Below are 19,191 nucleotides of genomic sequence, written 5' to 3'. Positions count from 1 at the left end.
TAATATATTATATACTATATATTATTATATATTTATAAATATATAAATAATATATATGGGCCATACTGGCCCATGAATAGTACAGCCCTCTCGATCATGTCATATCGTACTAGCCGATAGACCTAAAACCCTAGGCCCAACACAACCCACATGATCATACTGGACTTGATGCAGGCCATGGACTATCGTGCCAAACCGCGGATGGCACGGCCCAATAAGACCCCCTTTATTAAAATCCTTTAAACATTATAACATAATTGCGACAAACGGGCTATAAAATCTATAATAATGCCCCACTACACCAGTCATATTAACACGTCACATATATTAGGTCCATCCAGTCTTGGGAAGTCGTCTAAACAAAATGACTCTCCTCCAAAAGTTTGACCTTTTGAGCTATTATATGAGCCGATCTAATAACAGTTGTTGGTTTATAGACAAAGATAAGGGGGATCCTATTGCATCTATATGAGCAGCCAAAGCCAAAAGTCCACCATATATCCTGCTTTCCTTTCAACCCCAGCACGACATTCTTAGCATCTGAAATTAGTTTCCACCGGTTCTTCACAGCAACATCACAAACTAGGTGATGTTTATATAATGCATATATGTTTATATAATATAAATACTATATATATATATATATTTATATATAATATTTGGATAATATGTGATATATATTAAAAATATATACAATATACATGTAAATCTATATACCAATAGATTCAATTATCTCAGTTTTTTTTCTAAATTAATTGAAAGCTGAATCATTTCTTTAATTTTTCAAAAATACTGAATCATTCGATTCAGTTCACTGCATTTTTTATTCGATTTGATTTTTTTATTTTTCGGTTTTTTTATGAGCACCTTTAGCTGCTGCGACTCATTCAGTCGTATTATATAAATGCATGTTAAATTCATAGAAAAATGTTCACCAATGTTCCCAATACACCTGTTTACAGGTGTTTCGGGGGTACAGGTGTATCAGGACATTTATTTTAATAAAAAAAAAAGCACTTAAAAAACATGTTCAATGTCCAAAAATCAAGTTTTGAAACAAACAAAAAAAAACTAACTAAAAAAAGGATAAATTACAGATAAATACCTTATATTTGAGATAGTGAAAGATAGGAATTCTGAACTTTCAATTAAAACACTTGAATACGTTAAACTCTAAAAAATAGACATTTGGGTCTATATGTTAATATTCCGTTAATTAAATATTATATAATATCAAAAATACCTTTTTTTATGTATTTTTTAAATTATTTTACCGAATAAAATCATCCCTAAAGAATGCCGTTATTGAAAAAATTGAATATATTATTTGCCGTCCATATGAAAACGTCATGACGGAGAAACATTTGATTAACTAACAATGATATCAGAAATACACAATAAGGATATTTTTGATATTATATAATGCCTAACTATCAGAATTGTAATAGATGGACCTATGTATCTATATCTATCTGTCGCTACCCTCAAATTACAGGGCACCTATATGTAATTTCAAGAGGCTAGAGTCTTCCCTGCGGTCCTCTGTCAAACAATTCTTTTTGTCTTCAACTCTGAAGTTCGATTTAGGGTGGGTCCTGTATGCGTGTCATACTGTCATATACTTCGATAGGCACTCTCATCATTTGTTTTTTCAAGTGTTCGATTCAATCAATCAATCAATAATCCTCAGTTTAGCACTGCTCTCTCACTTAGCCATCACGAGATTCCAAAATTACCCACCCCATTTGGAGAAGCCGAGAAGGTTTATTTGGTTAATAACAAATATCCAGTGAAGGCAAATGGAATTTTCTTCCCTTAATTTTGAACCCTACGTCACGTCTGGTTTCCGGTTTCCCACCGAGAAGAAAGTGAAACATCTATTGCCTTCTTCGCATTCGCAATCCAAAGATCGAATAGGTAGAGAACAGAGTTGGAAGCTGATGGAGCGCGATCTGGCTGTTCTTAGCTGTCCGCTGCCTTGCTTTCGAACGAGGTAGCAGAGATCCTGAAATGGGAGAGATGGGAAAGCTCTGGGGGGAACTCGGTGTAGAGGCTCCAAAGCTCAAGTTAGAATCTTTCAAAAGCAAGGTAATACCAGATAGTGCAAAGTTTTTGCATACCTCTCTTATCGGGGGGGTAGGGGGCTCTTATAGTCGCTTCGCGTACTCGTCCCGAGGCCCTTGTCAGATCGGGTATGATTACTCTGGCGCTTGTCAACTCGGTTGTCGTCCCTTCTGCTGAGACAGAACCGTCACTACCTAACTGTCTAACTGGAGATGGCGGCATTAGTGGCGGTGGCAGGTGGCCGTTTAGAGCGGCTGCCAAAACGTCAGATCCCAAGTCAGTCAGGTGTGGTGCCCTCGGGCACGGAATTCCCTGGTGCCAGGCATGGTACGACTTGTTTGGCTTTGGTGCCTAGAAGATGATGCCATGTGCTGAGCGAGGCGGTCTTGAGCTCGGAGGTATCCCGAACTGTAACAAGGTGGGTCAGTTCGGCGAAGTGTGTCCCGAGCTGTTACAAGGTGGCAGTTCGGCGAAGTCTACCCCGAGCTGTTACAAGGTGGTAGTTCGGCGAAGTCTATCCCGAGTTGTTACAAGGTGGTAGTTCGGCGAAGTCTATCCCGAGCTGTTACAAGTGGTAGTTCGGCGAAGTCTATCCCGAGCTGTTACAAGGTGGTAGTTCGGCGAAGTCTATCCCGAGCTGTTACAAGATGGTAGTTCGGCGAAGTCTATCCCGAGCTGTTACAAGGTGGGTTAGTTCGGCGGAGTGTGCCCTTGTTGCCGCCTAGTCTTGACCCCTTTTGCCGAGCCGTCGTTTCTGCCACGTGTCTCATAATAAAGAGGTCGGGCCAAATTTTCCTTTATCAATTGCCCCCCACTCCTTGCGCTGAGGGCCTTGCCGTGGTGCGGGGAGTTTTCACGAGGTGGTTGTAGATTTGTCCCGTCCTTCAAACCTTCATTGTACGAGACGCTTTTGCTAGGGTTTTTTCGGTTTTCGAGAAGGTTGGAAACGTGCCTTACTCAAAAACGCTGGTGGTTGTGACCGTGCGTTTTAAATTTCAAACCAACTCGCGCCGCTGGGACGTGACAGCGGGTCATTTCAAAAAGGCACGCCACTGCTGTACGTACGCCGTCGACTGTCAGGGAGACGTGCGGCGCGTCAGATTCGAAGAGATGCGTGTCGAAGCGACGTTGGTTTCAAAAAGACGTGCTGACGTTTCGCTTTTTTCAGAAAGACGTGCGCCAATCACGTCTCGACTTTAAGGGTTGCGCGGTTGGTAAGAACGTGGGCCGTCGGATCGTCTTCAGTTTGCACGGTCGATTCTTGGTTACTGTAGCTATAAATAGTGGGGGACCCCGGTTGGTTTGTCACTTCTGCGGTTGTCTATCGAGTTCGCGTCCAACCTTCCAACTTGCGTCTCTCTTCCGGCTCGCGTCAAGGCTGGTTATACAGTCTTCACGGTTCTTTAGCTTGTTCTTCAAACTTTCCGGTGAGTACTTTCTTGAACCTATCTTTTCCCAATGTCTAGCTTTGATAGCTCAGACGATTCTTCGAGTAGGGCCGACGTAGGTTCCACCAACCGAGCCGCGTCCCCAGACTGCCTTAGTGACCCCAAGGTGGAGCTTGAAGACTATGAACTAGTGGGCTGAGTTGCTTCGGGCAGTTTGGCGTCTACCTCCCGCCGAGGTCGGATGCTAGACAGGTTTGGTCCTTCGACCATGACGCCTGAGGGGCTTCAATCCATACTTCTGTCCTACAATCTTCCTGGGGGGTACACATATTTCGTTCCTTCGGGTAGCTTTCCTTGGGAACACGGTCCCGACGAGATCGTGATTTTTCGAGAGCAGCTCGCCGCAGGGTTACGACTTCCTTTCCATCCCCTCCTCGTCGAAGTCATAAACCACTTCGGTGTCACCATTGGCCAGCTTCATCCGAACTCTATTCGGAACCTGGTGGGGACAATATCCCTTTTTTGCGAGCAAAATTTCCCCTTGGATTTAGAGATATTCTCCTCTATCTTGATGCTCAAGAGACAGGCGGGTCCTCTTCCTGGGGGGAGACGGGCGTACTACCTTACTCCTCGCCTGGGTTTTAAGCTTCTGCACGATCTCCCTAACAAGGTCCCGGCGTGGAAGCGGGACTATTTCGGCGTGCGAAGTGCACAAGGATGACCCTTTCAGACCGGGTGGGGTGAGGCCGCTCCCGACTCGGGCGTAACTCTTGATAAAGAGACGGTGAAGGGTCTCCGGCAGTGGGCCCGGCAAGGCTTAAAGTGCCACCACTACTTAACGGAGGCTAAGTTTTTTGCAGCCGGCCTGAGTTCGGGTAGGTTTCTGGCTATGCGGTTTCTTGCTTGCTCTGTTCCTTCGTTTTTTCTGATGTCAAACTCGTTCTGCAGGTGTGATGGATACGAAGAGAACTCGCGGCGGGCGTTTGTTCCAAGGTATGAAGAGGAGGAAGCGGGTCGCCAAGCGAACTCGTACCGAGCTGCCCCTGGATGAGGAGCCCCGAGCCCCTGACCATACGATAGAGGATCTGCCCAGGGAGCCCGAAGTGACTCCACCGGTGCACGAGACTGCCGGGGCACCTTTCGCTGAAACCACTCATACGGGCGCTCCTGCGTACTCAAGTGCTCCTCACTCCGGGTCTGCTCATACGTGGGCTGGGCCCTTAGGCTCGGGAGCTCAAGGGGAGTTTAGGAGCGTGTTGATGCCGAACTACGCTCTTCAAAAAAGTAGGAATGCTACTTTCCCCGAGGAGGTCGCGGCGTGGACCGATCTTCCCTTGAATCAGGTCGCTTGCCGCGCCGTAACACATGCCATGGTGGTAAGTGAGATGCCGTCTTCCTTTTTTATTATGTTGCTTCTGCTGTTATTTGCTCACTTGTTTCTTTTGGTAGGTGAATTCTTCAATTCATGCCTTGGCTGCCCAAGTGGAGAGGAGCTCGCGACAGGCGCGAGCTGCTGAGGCTGCTACTCATGCGGCTGAAGAAGCCTTCCGTGCTGTAGAGGCAAATACTCGGGCTGCTGAGGCGGCTGCTTACGCTGCTGAAAAGGCTGCTCGCGTCGCGATGGCCAGACAGGCGAGGTCTCAGCGTGACGCCGAGGCCATGGGGGTAGTTGTCAAGCACATGGCGGACTTAAAGTTGGATTTGCAGCATCAAGTCGAGTATCTTCAGGAGGACATTAGGGAGAGAACACAGATTTTCTCCCAAGGCATTGAAGATGCCAAAAAGAAGGCAGTTGAAGACTATATTGCCTCCCCGCGTTTTGACGATCTGATGGTGGACTCTTACAAGAGGGGGTTCAAGTTGAGCCTGTGGATGATCCGGAATACATACCCCGACCTTGATGTAAGTGCCATAACCACTTTGCGCATAACACAGGAGATGGCCAATGCTACCGATGGCGAGCCGGACTCTGAAGGAGAGGCAGGGCCTTCGGGTGTTGTTGAAGTGCCTTCCGATGGCGAAGAAGTTGCTCCGGGCATGTAATTTTTTTTTTTTTGCCGAAGTACTGTTTCTTGCAATGGAGTGTCTTTTTCCCTTTGCTCATCTTCCCCGAGCTGTTTCTTTGCCGAGTTTTTAGATTTTCGTGGTCTTTTATGCCGCGAACTGATTTTTTGCCGAGCTGATAATGTGTTGAAGTTCCTCGGCTTGCCTTGTGGTAGGGCCTGACTTTGTCCACTTCGCTAGGTGGTTTATAGGTAGTATCGCTTCAAGTTCACGATGTTCCACGTTCGGGGTACTCGTTTGCCTTCCAAGGTTTCGAGTTCATACGCGCCCCCGAGCGCTGTTTTTACTTTATAGGGACCTTCCCAATTAGGTCCAAGCTTGCCGACGCCGGGTTCGGGCACCATAATTTTTCGGAGGACCAGGTCGCCGACTCAGAAGCTTCGTCGCTTTACTCTGCTATTGTAGTAGTGGGCTACCTGCTGCTGGTATGCCGCTATTCGGATGTGCGCGAGGTCCCTTACCTCGTCCAGTAGGTCGAGGTTGGTGCGTAACTCATCTCCGTTCGTCCGATCATCGTATGATTCTAATCGCAACGTTGGTATTTCGATTTCCTCCGGGATCACCGCTTCAGTGCCGTAGGTGAGGTTGAAGGGGGTTTCTCCCATGGCTGCTTTTTCGATCGTTCGGTGAGCCCATAAGACACTTGGTAGCTCTTCGGCCCACAATCCCTTAGCTCGATCCAGACGTGCTTTCAGTCCGCGTAGGATGGCTCTGTTCATTACTTCCGTCTGACCGTTTGCCTGTGGGTGCGCGACTGACGTGAAATTTTGCCGAATCCCCATGTCCTGGCACCACTCTTGGAACTTGATATCCTCGAACTGTTTGCCGTTGTCGGAAATTAGAACCCGAGGTAATCCTAAGCGACATACTATGTTCTTCCAAAATAAGTTCTGTATGTTTCGCGCCGTAACAGTTGCCAGAGGTTCGACTTTTATCCACTTCGTAAAATAATCTACCGCAACAACTAAGAATTTTCGCCTGCCTGCTGCTGGTGGGAATGGCCCGATGAGGTCGATGCCCCATTGTGCAAAGGGCCACGGGCTGGCGAGGTATTTGAGGTCGGAGGCAGGTTGATGGTGGATGTTAGCGTGCTTCTGACACTTGTCGCATTTTCTGACGAGCTCGACAGCTTCTGCCTTCATCGTTGGCCAATAGTATCCTTGTCGAAGTGCCTTTTGGGCGAGTGCTCTGCCCCCCAAGTGTCCGCCGCACAGGCCTTCATGAGTGTCGCAGAGTACAAACTCGGCTTCGGTAGGTCGCAGGCACCGCAAATAGGGGAGCGTGTACGATCGTCGGTATAACCGTTCGTGTATTATGACATATTTGGCCGCCTGGCACTGCACCCTTTTGGCGGCATTGCGTTCTACAGGGAGGGTTCCGTCTATCAGGAAGCTCGCGAGTGGATCGATCCAGCTCGGCTCTGCTTCTAAGATGGGAGCGACCTCCTCTGTCCCCCCGAGAATACTAGGCCGAGGTAAGTCCTCTATGTACACGGTTCTCATATTGTTGTGACTCGTGCTGGCTAACCGGGACAGGGCATCGGCCTCAGTGTTTTCGGACCTCGGGATTTGCCTGATGATGTGTGACTGGAAGTTGAGCAGGGCTTCTTTTACTTTGGCCAAATATGCGATCATGGAGAGATCACGTGCTCCGTACTCACCGGTAACTTGGTTTACCACGAGCTGAGAATCGCTGCAGATGACCAAGTGTTTTGCCTTTAACTTTCGCGCTAGGTCCAGCCCGGCGATTAGTGCTTCGTACTCTGCCTCGTTGTTGGATGTCGCGAACTCAAAGCGTAGCGCGTACTCTACTTTTGTGCCGCTCGGGCCGCACAAGACTATTCCAGCTCCGCTGCCCTACCAGTTCGAGGAACCATCCACGTGAAGAATCCAGGGCTCCTCATCCCAATTCGCTCTTCGCCTGATCAGGAGAGATGCCACACTGGATGCTACTTCACGGGGTTCGAACTCTATGGGCTCAGGAGCTCCGGGTTCGCCGCAAATGGGGGCCTCGGGCTCGACCTGCGGGGCTTCGTGGTTGAAAGTGCACTCGGCGATAAAATCTGCCAAAGCTTGGGCCTTGATAGCGGTTCTCGGTTTATACTGGAGATCGTACTCGCTGAGTTCGATGGCCCATTTCGTTAGTCGACCGGAGACATCGGGTTTGAGTAAAACTTGTCTGAGAGGCTTGTCAGTTAGGACGATGACTGTATGAGCCTGGAAGTACGGGCGGAGTTTCCGAGCTGCTATTACTAGGGCGTATGCTAGTTTTTCTATCTCCGGGTACCTTGCCTCTGCTCCCTGCAAAATCTTACTAACATAATATATGGGTCGTTGGACCCGGTCTGTTTCCTTTATTAGTACCGAACTGACCGCCTCGTCGCTCGCCGAGAGGTACAGTTGTAAGACCTCGCCCACCTCGGGCCGGGCTAAGGTTGGTATACTAGAGAGGTAACCTTTTAGTTCGTCGAACGCGAACTGGCAGTCCTGGGTCCATTCGAACCCTTTGCCTTTGACTGCCTTGAAGAAGGGTAGGCAGCGGTCTGCTGACTTGGATAAGAAGCGGCTTAGAGCGGCTATGCGTCCGTTTAGCCTCTGGACCTCTTTTACTTTCTGAGGTGGTTTCATATCTAGAACGGCCTTTACTTTGTCCGGGTTGGCCTCAATACCGCGCCGATTGACAATGTAGCCTAGGAACTTGTGCGAGGTGACGCCGAAGACACACTTGTTGGGATTCAACTTCATGCTAAAGTGTCACAGGATTTGGAAAACAGAATCTAAGTCTTGTATTAACTCTTGTGAAAACTGAGTTTTGACGACCATGTCGTCTACATAGCACTCTATCTTCGTAACAATCAGGGGCCGAAACAGCTTATTTACAAGTCTTTGGAAAGTTGCCCCGGCGTTTTTTAGTCCGAAGGGCATGACTTTGTAGCAATACAGGTCGAACTCGGTAATGAAGCTGGTTTTTTCCTCGTCGGATGGGTCCATCCTAACTTGGTTGTAGCCCGATTAGGCGTCCAGGAAGCTTAGCAACTCGTTTCCCGAGGTCGCGTCCACTAGGCGGTCAATTCTGGGGAGGGGGAAGCAGTCTTTCGGGCAAGCTCGGATCAGGTCGGTATAGTCGACGCACATGCGCCACTTGCCGTTTGCCTTTTTTACCAACACCGGGTTGACCACCCAGCTCGGGTAGTGGACTTCCCTTATGAAGTTTGCTGCGAGGAGCTTCTCAACCTCCTCGTCAACCGCTCTCCAGCGTTCTGGGGCTAAGTTGCGTTTCTTCTGTCTAACGGGTCTGACTACAGGGTCAGTATTAAGCTTGTGAGTTATCAGTCCGGGGCTAATGCCGGGCATGTCGGCCACGGACCAGGCAAAAATATCTAAATTTTGGAGTAAAAAACTTACCAGTTCGGCTCGTAGGGGATCTTTGATGGAAGCTCTGATGCTTAGTGTGCGAGCTGGGTCCGTAGCTGAAGCCTGGATTGCGACTGTTTCCTCCGTGGGCGAAGCTCGCTCATCACCTTGCTCCACCGGCCGCTCTAGCTCGAGGTCGTCGGCCGTTTTGGTTTTTCCCTTTAGGGCGGCAACGTAGCACTTGCGGGACTCGAGCTGGTCACCCCGCGCTACCCCTATACCAAAGTCCGTAGGGAACTTCATGGCCAAATAGTAGGTGGAGACCGCCGCCCGTAGGACATGCGTGATCGGCCGCCCTATTATGGCATTGTATGGGGAGGGGGTCGCGACTACCAGGAAATCATGGTTGAGTATGACCGCACAAGGCCATGTGCCGACTTCCACAGGGACAGTTATTTTCCCGAGGGGCCAAACTTCCTCTCCGCTTAAACCTACCAGGGGAGTGTTCGTGGGCTTCAGCTCGCTCCTCTTTAACTGTAGCTGGTCAAATGCCGATTTGAAGAGGATGTCCGCTGAGCTGCCCGAATCTACGAGCACGCGCCTGACCTCGAAATCGCTAATCCTTAGCTTAATGACAAGCGCGTCATCATGGGGGTAGTGGACTCCTCGCGCATCGTCCTCCGTGAAAAAGATTGGCTCTTCGGTCTTTGGCCTCTTTGGGGGGTTCCTTTCTTCGAGGGCCACTTCGCGAACTGAAGTCCGGGCTGCTGCCGAGGTACACCCCGCTACTACGGGTCCTCCCACTACATGGATGGTTCCCCGAACTAGCCTCTCTTCCGGAGGCTGCTTCTGCAACGGTTCGGCAGGTCTGTTGCTAGACTCGGGCGCATCCTTTTCTTGCTCCCCTTGCCGACGTGCTTTATTGTTATTGTTGTGCTGTACAAAATTTCTCAAGTATCCGCGACGGATGAGTCCCTCTATCTCGTCGCGGAGGTTATTACACTGTTCGGTGCTATGACCATGGTCTCGATGGAAACTACAATACAAATTCTTGTTTCTATCGTTCGGATTTCCCTTCAGGCGAGGTGGCCACTTAACGTACGGAGCGTCTTTGATCGTCATTAAGATCTCTGTCCGCCTCGTGTTCAACGGCGTGTAGTCCGTCCGAACTGCTAAGGGGGCCCGGAAGGACTGGTTCGGCTTCGGCTCCCAGGTCGGGTTTTTTCTACTCACCGGGTTGGAGGGCTCGCCTTCTCTCTTTCTTTTCTCGTTCCCGCCTTCGGTTCGTTGGTTGATCTCTTCCTCAGTCCTCATGAACTTATCCGCGAGTTTGAGGAATTCAGCCACGGTCGCGGGCTGGTTGGCCACCATGTGCCATTTGAACTCTTTGTGCGTCACCCCTCTTTTGGCCACCGCGAGCTGCACTGCGGGGTCCAACCGTGGTATTTGCAAGCATGCCTCGTTGAACCGCTTGATGTAGCCCCGAATAGACTCTCCTTCTCTTTGGACCACTCCGAAGATGGTTTCCTCTGTTCTGGGGCACCGTCGGCTGGTGACGAAGTGTGTTGTGAAGACTTGTACGAACTGGGCCCAGCACTTTATCGACCCGGGGGCCAGGTTCCTGTACCAAGTGCGGGATACCCCCCTGAGGGTGGTGGTAAAGGGGACGTTTGTGGTAGGTGAGTTTACGGGTGCCACTGCTTGTGGCGTGTTCAGGATGGGGATCCCATCCGCCGAAAGGGGGATGGTGAACTGTCCAACGCACACTACGGGGACCTGAAGTTGCTCCCCGGTGGCGTTTGTCTCCGTGCCGCATCCGGTGTTGCTGGAGGAGGCCATGAGTATTGGGATTTTTAAAGAAGAAAGGGGGTATCGAAGTTTGGAGGGAGGCTTTTTGAAGCGTTTCCCACAGACGGCGCCAATTGATGGAGCGCGATCCGGCTGGTCTTAGCTGTCCGCTGCCTTGCTTTCGAACGAGGTAGTAGGGATCCTGAAACGGGAGAGATGGGAAAGCTCCAGGGGGGACCCGGTGTAGAGGCTCCGAAGCTCAAGTTAGAATCTTTCAAAAGCAAGGTAATACCAGATAGCGCAAAGTTTTTGCATACCTCTCTTATCGGGGGGGGGCAGGCGGCTCTTATAGTCGCTTCGCATACTCGTCCCGAGGCCCTTGTCAGATCGAGTATGATTACTCTGGCGCTTGTCAACTCGGTTGTCGTCCCTTCTGTTGAGACAGAACCGTCACTGCCTAACTGTCTAACTGGAGATGGCGACGTCAGTGGCGATGGCAGGTGGTTGTTTAGAGTGGCTGCCAAAACGTCAGATCCCAAGTCAGTCAGGCGTGGCGCCCTCGGGCACGGAATTCCCTGGTGCCAGGCATGGTACGACTTGTTTGGCTTTGGTGCCTAGAAGATGATGCCAAGTGCTGAGCGAGGCGGTCTTGAGCTCGGAGGTATCCCGAACTGTAACAAGGTGGGTCAGTTCGGTGAAGTGTGTCCCGAGCTGTTACAAGGTGGCAGTTCGGCGAAGTCTACCCCGAGCTGTTACAAGGTGGTAGTTCGACGAAGTCTATCCCGAGCTGTTACAAGATGGTAGTTCGGGGAAGTCTATCCCGAGCTGTTACAAGGCGCAGTTGGGCGAAGTCTACCCCGAGTTGTTACAAGGTGGTAGTTCGGCGAAGTCTATACCGAGCTGTTACAAGGTGGGTTAGTTCGGCGGAGTGTGCCCTTGTTGCCGCCTAGGTTTGACCCCTTTTGCCGAACCGTCGTTTCTGCCACGTGTCTCATAATAAAAAGGTCGGGCCAAATTTTCCTTTATCAGAACCGTTTCGTTAATCTGTTGCTTGTATTTTTGCTTCAACTAAAATCATTTAAAACGTACAAAGCAATTATTTATGTATTTTTCATTCTTTTGAAAAAACTCATATATCTAACAAGGATGTGATGTTAGAAATACATGTTATAAAAAATTGTGACCAATCAACCAATATCATAAACCTTTTAACCAATCAGGTGCATTTTATCAAATAATTCATGAACGGGTTTTGTTGTCAAAACTCTTCTGGTATCATATACGTCTTTCTGGCATCTAATATAGAATTTCCCAAATTGACTATGGGAACAGCCTATTAGCTCAGTTTCAATTTGAGAAGAATATAAATACAAATATGTACAATATAAAATACATACAAAAATAATGTAAAATATAAGCTTTAGTACTCTACAAATTTGTATTTATACTCTTTCCAAATTAATCCTAAGAGGTTTAGACGACGAACCTATTAAATGTGGCAATTTGCTGACCTATGCCGGCAGTGATGACCATGACTATAGGTCCACTGGCACTCAAATGGCCCCCATGCCACATGCCTAATGCTTATGCCTTCGGATGCCAATATGAACATGTTAAACTTACTTCAGATTGTCAACTAATTAGTAAAAGTTTCTGTGTATAATATCTAAATGACCAGGTTAAATTTCAAGTGGAATTTGGATTCGGGTTAAACTTCACATTTCCATACAGCAGATTATTTCCTTCACAATTTGTAAACCATGTAGCATGATTGACCTACGAGGCTACGACAATGATTATAGTTGGGGGGAGGGGGGATCCAAAGCTCTTGCTAGCTAGATTGTTTCAAGGGAAAATTAAAGATCCCTGTGGATAATTACTACAAGCAGCTAAATGGGGTGGAGAAATCAGAAATTCAAGTGATCTAAAGAAACCAAGGCTGCGTTTGGAAATGAAGTAAATACAAATTTGTAAGGTGTAAATTGATATTCTACCGATTTTGTTAAATATAAATTAGTTCACCTTTTTTATGTTTGATTTACTCTCTTCTTGTTTGGCACCAATGATGTAAATCAATCAGGAGACTTTTGTCAGCATTTGGAAACTTATACCGGTGAAAAAAGTATTGAATGGTTCTCCAGGCATTCTGACCATTGGATTTCTTGCAGGACCACCATAAAATCTGAAACAAAACAAATATAACTCCACTCCACCCTATCCTTTGCATCTCTGTTCATTGAGCAAACATGGACCTGAAGGAACTGTACGGCTGTACCCACATAATGGAGGAATTGTACCCACTTTTATCATCAAGTACTTTGACCTAAGCGTGTCAATGGACCAGTTTTGGGTTGGAGTCCATCCAAATCAAAATCCATTTGAAAGGATTGGATGGATCAATAAGACATATTAAATTTGGACAGACTGGACGGACCAATATGACATATTGGATTGGACCCGGTCCATCCATAATGAATTTATATTGGACTGAGTCGATATCTGGTCCATTGATAAAAGATAAGAACATTGGTGTCATTGGACTAGGTTTGAGTTGAAACTAATCTAAATTAACAGGAATTTGAACAAATTGGACAGCCTTTGGACCAGTCCAAAATACTCATTGGATTAGATTGGACCAGGTCCATTTGTAATAAATTCACATTGGACTGGACCGGATTGGACCAAATCCAGTCCGATTGACACCCCTACTTGAACCGAAAACATGACCCCTCCATATCTTCGAGATCCCTTTTAATCACTTGAAGGATTTGAGAGGTTAACACATTTGTTGGGATGAAGCCACTCCCATCCGCCCAAGGGGATTCCGACAATCCTAGAAAGATCTCCGCTGAGATGCTTGAAGTCCATTGGTTCCAAGAGCTATTTAGGCTATTGGTGGTGTTACCGGAACTGTATTGACGAGGGTGGTTGTTATAGAATTGAACCCAAATATAATTGAACAGCCCGGTATTTAGGGCATCGTTGAGATACCTACCATGAAAAGGGCACTGAGTAACTGTCTAATATACCTTCCTCCCTCGATTGCTGTACCTAGATAGGTACCTAGCCAGGTCATCCCAATGTTCAGCCTTTCCTCTCTCGATGTTGAAATCTATGTCGTCGAACACAGCATCACCGGATGCAACGATTAGGAATCTCCGGCCATGAGTTCTTAGGCTGTAGGAGTAAGTGTGATGCTCTTCTTGTGCATAGTCAAATGCTCGAGCACTCAAACAGATGATCGGACTTTCAGATCTCAAACGCTGTGACGAGATGGGAAAATAGCCATTACTCAGGAGCACTGTTCTGGTGGATGAAGATAAACCCCTGACCTGTTTTCCTTGATGAAAGGAGCGTGAAATTTTACTTTGAAAAAATGGAGGTAGTTTTTCAACCTAAGATTGATGTAAATCCTTGCATTATTACATTGATTTTAGGGGTATTTTTACAACATTTCTAAATACGTGCAATTATGGACCAGGATGTAATAATGCACTAAATCAGGATTTGCATCGCTTTCAGACGCAACCTAAATGATAAAACTGAACAATCAAAATATCAAATTACCACGAAATCCAATGGGCCCTTTTAAATCTTTAATTCGTTGCTTACAGAAATAGAAGAAATCAAAAGCTTCAATTATTACCCAATTCATTCGCAAGCTATCAACGTTGAAAATCACACATCATGTATCCAAAACGAATTCTCCGAGGACTCTCCTCCAAACCATAAAGGTGCCAGCGTTAGTATAGGAGATTAGATTTCGCCTCACAAAATTGGTCCTCACAACATTTTCATTTACGGAAAGGTATTTCCCATGCTCAGTTGAAATAATTGTGGGAATGGTGTGAGGACCAAATTTATGAGGACTAAATCCGGATTCATACATCGGGACAGGAAGAGATGGTCCAAGGTGGTTAGTTTGTACTGTTCAAGTGCATGGATAGTTTTAGGCCCAATTTGATCACAGCCCATGTGGTTGTTTTTAGAATTCGCACTTTCCAATTCGTTAAAGTCCACCTTTTAAGCCCATAGTTTACTTGGCTATTCATCAACCATTTTGGGCTTGGTCCAAACTTGAAACAAAAACTGCGAGGCCCGTTGAGAATCCAGTCCTCCTTTTCTTGGGCAATGTAGCACAGGAAATTTTCCGTCAGCCCATTTGATGGTTAATGATTTTTCTTTTCTTTTTTCTTTTCACGTTTTGAAGAGATTAAATTATTGTAAATTACAAGCGTATTTTGGAAGTGCTTAAAAGTAATGTAACGGGTTTGATTATGATATGAAAAAGATATGATATCCAAAAAACAATTGACTGATAAATCAGAATCATAAATCTGATAGAGAATATGGTATTATTTATCAAAATTCATGGGTGTATTTTGATTGGTTAAAACTCTTTTCACATCATATTCTTTCCTGCATCATAGATTTTCCCCTAACTGTATTCTTATAACGGCTGGGATGTGTGGAAATGGCTTTTTTGCTTAGCGTGTGTTGCTTTTAACTGCCAACATGTGTCCCTTCTCCATTTCTCTCTCGGCTCCCTTTCTTCATTGGCTCTCTCTCTCTCTCTCTCGTACGCCTGAATTAACCAATCGCCTCTGCCTCTCTCTCTCTCTTCAGACTTACAAAGACTTCATTGACCTCTTCTGTCTCTCTCTAGACTTCACCTGAGGAGAAGCTTGCCTCCCCTGACTCTCTCTCTCTCTCTTCTCTTTCTTATTCCCCTCATCTTATTTCCTCTCTTTTGATTCGTCTTCTCAAGATTTTCACTTTTTTCTATTCATGGAAAGTGTAAAAATTTAACTTTGCATTGTTTGGTTTTATTGAGATGAAAAAGTGTAAAAGGGCACCGAAATGGCACTGTTCACCTTCCTCCTTCATTCGATTGAGACAAACAGAGGCGATGGAACCCCCTTCATCTCCCACCTCTTCCACTCTCTTTCTCCTCTCTTCTTCTTATTCTTCTTCTCATTTCAACCTCTCTATTTATTCTCGATTGCCACTATAACTCGGTTATTCTCAATTCCCCATGACACAGAGACACAGATAGAAGAAGAAGAGGTAGTGAGTGGGATTGTCCGACTGAAATGGAAGAAGACGAGATCAGTGTTGAAGAATTGAAGGTAGAGGATGTGATCAAGTGTGATATAGACGAGATCTATCTTCCTTCTCTGCAGCACATGCCATGTATCTTCGCTCCCTTCGAGGTACTGATTATGCTCTGCTGCAGTTCGCTAACGCTGAAACCAGTCTCCACCGTCATCACGATCCCCAACACCACCTACCCTTGTTCTCCCTTCCCCACCATTTCCGCTACCAACTCCGCCACCCCCTCCACTAGTACCTATGAGCCCAAGTTCCGATAATTGGACTTCTGTCACTGCCTTGCTGGCTCTACCTCCTCCTCCTCCACCGCCACCTTCAAGTTGGGATTTCTGGGATCCATTTGTCCCCGCTTCATCAAGGTAGCAGAAACTTTGCTGTTAGTGTACGTGAGACCTTCGGCATGGTCATTTTCTCGAGTTTTTCCACCAGGGTCGCAGTATTTTGGTGCAATTCTAAATTCACGATTTTGAAATCTCGCATCTCACGTTTTTCTCATTCCATCCTCTTCTTTCTCACAAAACAAATATGAAAAAAAAAATATTTTTAAAATATTCCACAAACCAAATGGAGCCCAAAGGTCTCGGACTGACCCACTTCTTCACTGAGGATGGGAGAGGGTTACATCGATAACCCATTACCAAGAAAAGTTCCCAGCTCTCTTGCCTGCAGAAGTTTCGAACAGGTATCATTAATTTTTTTTATTGTTGTTTTGTGGTATCAATTAATGCTTCTTTCTTTGTTTTCTTCTGTATTCTGATCGTTGTAATCCAAACGTAAATTTTGACGTTCAATTTCTCGATTGTTGGCCTTCACAGGTTTTTACCATTGCCTCATCTTCAACATTTCTCGATTGTTGGCCTTCACAGGTTTTTACCATTGCCTCATCTTCAACATTTCTCGATTGTTGGCCTTCACAGGTTTTTACCATTGACTCATCTTCAACATTTCTCGATTGTTGGCCTTCACAGGCTTTCACCATTGACTTATCTTCAATATTCGCATCGCTAGCGAATCTTGAGGTCCAGTCTTTCTCTCTCTCGTTCCTCTCCCTCCTCGCCCCCATCTCACCTCTATCTCGAGCCAGACTCCCTACTTGCTCCCTCTCCCTCAAAGCCTCTCTCTCTCTCTCTCTCTCTCTCTCTCTCTCTCTCTCTCTCTCTATTTAGGTTTTTCTACTTTACCTGTGTTCGGTTCTTCTCATTCTTCTTCTTGGACGATAAGGACATGGCTTACTACTCCAGACCGTTTGGCTTTCACTCTCGTGTCAAGTTTCTGTTGCCTCGAAGCCCTAACCGGCAATCACAGTAGTTTTCACCCTCTCTTCTCTGCCTTTCTCTCGGCGAGAAACCCTAAAATGGTTTCCTTCTTGTTTTTTGTGTTGCCAATTAAGGTTTCTTCACTTTCTTTTTTATTTCTTTTCTTTTTTTTATATAATTTCCCTTTGGAGCTACATTGATACCAGGTTTTGTTTTTCCAAAATTATTCTTAATCGAGAATTCCAATTTCCTTGGTTATTTGTTGTGAGTTGTGATTGTTCTGTTTTTATCCTCCATTTTTCTTTGTTGAGGAGGTGGTTAAGAGTATTCAGCGCTGCAACAAAGGGTATGTCTTATTATATTGCCGGAATAATTTCTTTTCGAATTTCTTACAGTGAAGTGCCTTCCGTGTTTCAATGGTTAACACGAAAATTGCTAAACATATCAATATTATGTATAAGTGACAATCAGGATGGTTGTTAACCAACTTTGCAAACCATCTTGTGGAGACCCATGATTATCACTTCTCAAGTAGCTTGGCTTTTGGGTTATAGCAAGGCATGAGTGCCACACAAAGAGCTGTACATTGAAGCCACCTATGAGCATGACAATCAGAAGAACGATAAGGATAAGTGGATGAACTAAATGACTTATTGCTTTGTCTTTTTATCTAGTTTTTTATTTTTTTTTATTGAGTTGATTTTTCCCTCTTTTGCAAGATTTGTGCTTACTAAGTGTGGCTGGATTATGGCTATTTCTGGATTGAGCTTACAAGACTTCCAATGGCTTCATTTATTTTTCTGGTTTTATCTTAGTTATGTAATTAGTAAATTTGCACGTGGCAATTTTATATGATAAAGATAGTAATATACATCTAAATTATTTTAAATTTTGTATATATTTCTATGTATATAAAATAATTTTATATTAAAGATGTCCCAAATGTTTTCTACAAATATTATGCAACTTTTTGTTTTTGTCTTTCTTTAATTTCTATTATTTAACTATTATTATTATGGCTTGACCCATTTGACTTCAATGATTGAATTGCATATCCACCACCTAAACAGAAGGACAATTTCATTTTTTTGGTTCAATTTTGAGAAAAAAATATGAGATTTATTGTTAAAAGTATTGGATATAGATATAATAATAGAATTTATTGGTGAGCAAATATCTTCAATATATCATTTAATAAGATAGAATAGGCGTTGGCCCCTCATATATATGACTTAATGAGAGGAATTTGAATGAAGTGAAAAATAATAGTACAAAATACATTTTTTGCCCTCACAATTAAAAAAGTGACTAAATTCAAATTACAATTTTTATATTTCCATGTGCATAAAAATAATTCTTATTTAAGACACTTGTTTTTGTTTAATATGATGAATATACAATATTAGAGATGCACTTAAATGTTTTCTTTTTTTGCAAAATTTATGTATTTTTTTCAGTTTTATTATTTTTTAATTTTTATTGTTTTATTATTTTTTAATTTTATTGTTTAATTATGGCATCAAATATTGTCACATTTGAATTAAAAGTTCAGTTGTTTATCTGGACCAAATAGGAAATCAATTTCATTTTTTTTTTGTTTTAAAAATTGTGTTTCATTTCCATTATAAATATAAATAATTCTTGTTTATGACACTTATTTTTGTTTACTATGATTAATATAAAATATCAGAGAAATGGCCCACATGGATTCACCCAATTGACCCCTTTGGTCAAATTGGCTTATCCACCACTTGGATCGAATGATAGTTTCATTTTATTTTTGGTTAATTTTAAAAAATTATAAATTGCTGAAACCTACCTTGAAGTTCTTGACCGTTGGTGAAATCTCCCGTGAAGTTTGGTAATTGCAATCGCTTCCCTTGAACTTTCCAATACAATTACAAGTAGACCCTCTCTCTTAGAATCCTCTAACAAGAGGCACACAAACTTTATGAACAACATAAAAAGGTTTAAAATTGGAACTTTTTGAGGGATTTATATGAAGGGAGAATTTGGAAAATAAACATTTTAGTTGAAGTAACAAAATGTTTATTTTGGACATTTTCATGCCTCTTGTTAGGGGATTATAAGAGAAGGGGTCTACTTGTAGCTATGTTAAAAGGTTCAGGGGAGGTGATTGCAATTACCAAATTTTAGGGAAAGTTT

The 19,191-nt window shown here is 44.8% G+C and overlaps 1 long non-coding RNA gene across 1 annotated transcript; it reads left to right on the top strand.

The window, feature by feature from the left end:
• Nucleotides 1-15,304: 15,304 nt before the first annotated feature.
• On the top strand, nt 15,305-17,914 carry LOC148868747 (uncharacterized). The gene is made up of 2 exons (XR_016107873.1): nt 15,305-16,451; nt 16,585-17,914. It is a non-coding gene; the product is annotated as an uncharacterized LOC148868747 (long non-coding RNA).
• Nucleotides 17,915-19,191: the final 1,277 nt, after the last annotated feature.

This window comes from Nelumbo lutea, chromosome 2 (assembly GCF_056320005.1).
Source record: "Nelumbo lutea isolate HS-2025 chromosome 2, American lotus-T2T, whole genome shotgun sequence".
In the NCBI taxonomy this organism is placed as follows: domain Eukaryota; kingdom Viridiplantae; phylum Streptophyta; class Magnoliopsida; order Proteales; family Nelumbonaceae; genus Nelumbo; species Nelumbo lutea.
Note: the sequence above shows the minus strand (reverse complement) of the source record. Positions and strands in the feature narration are given on the sequence as shown.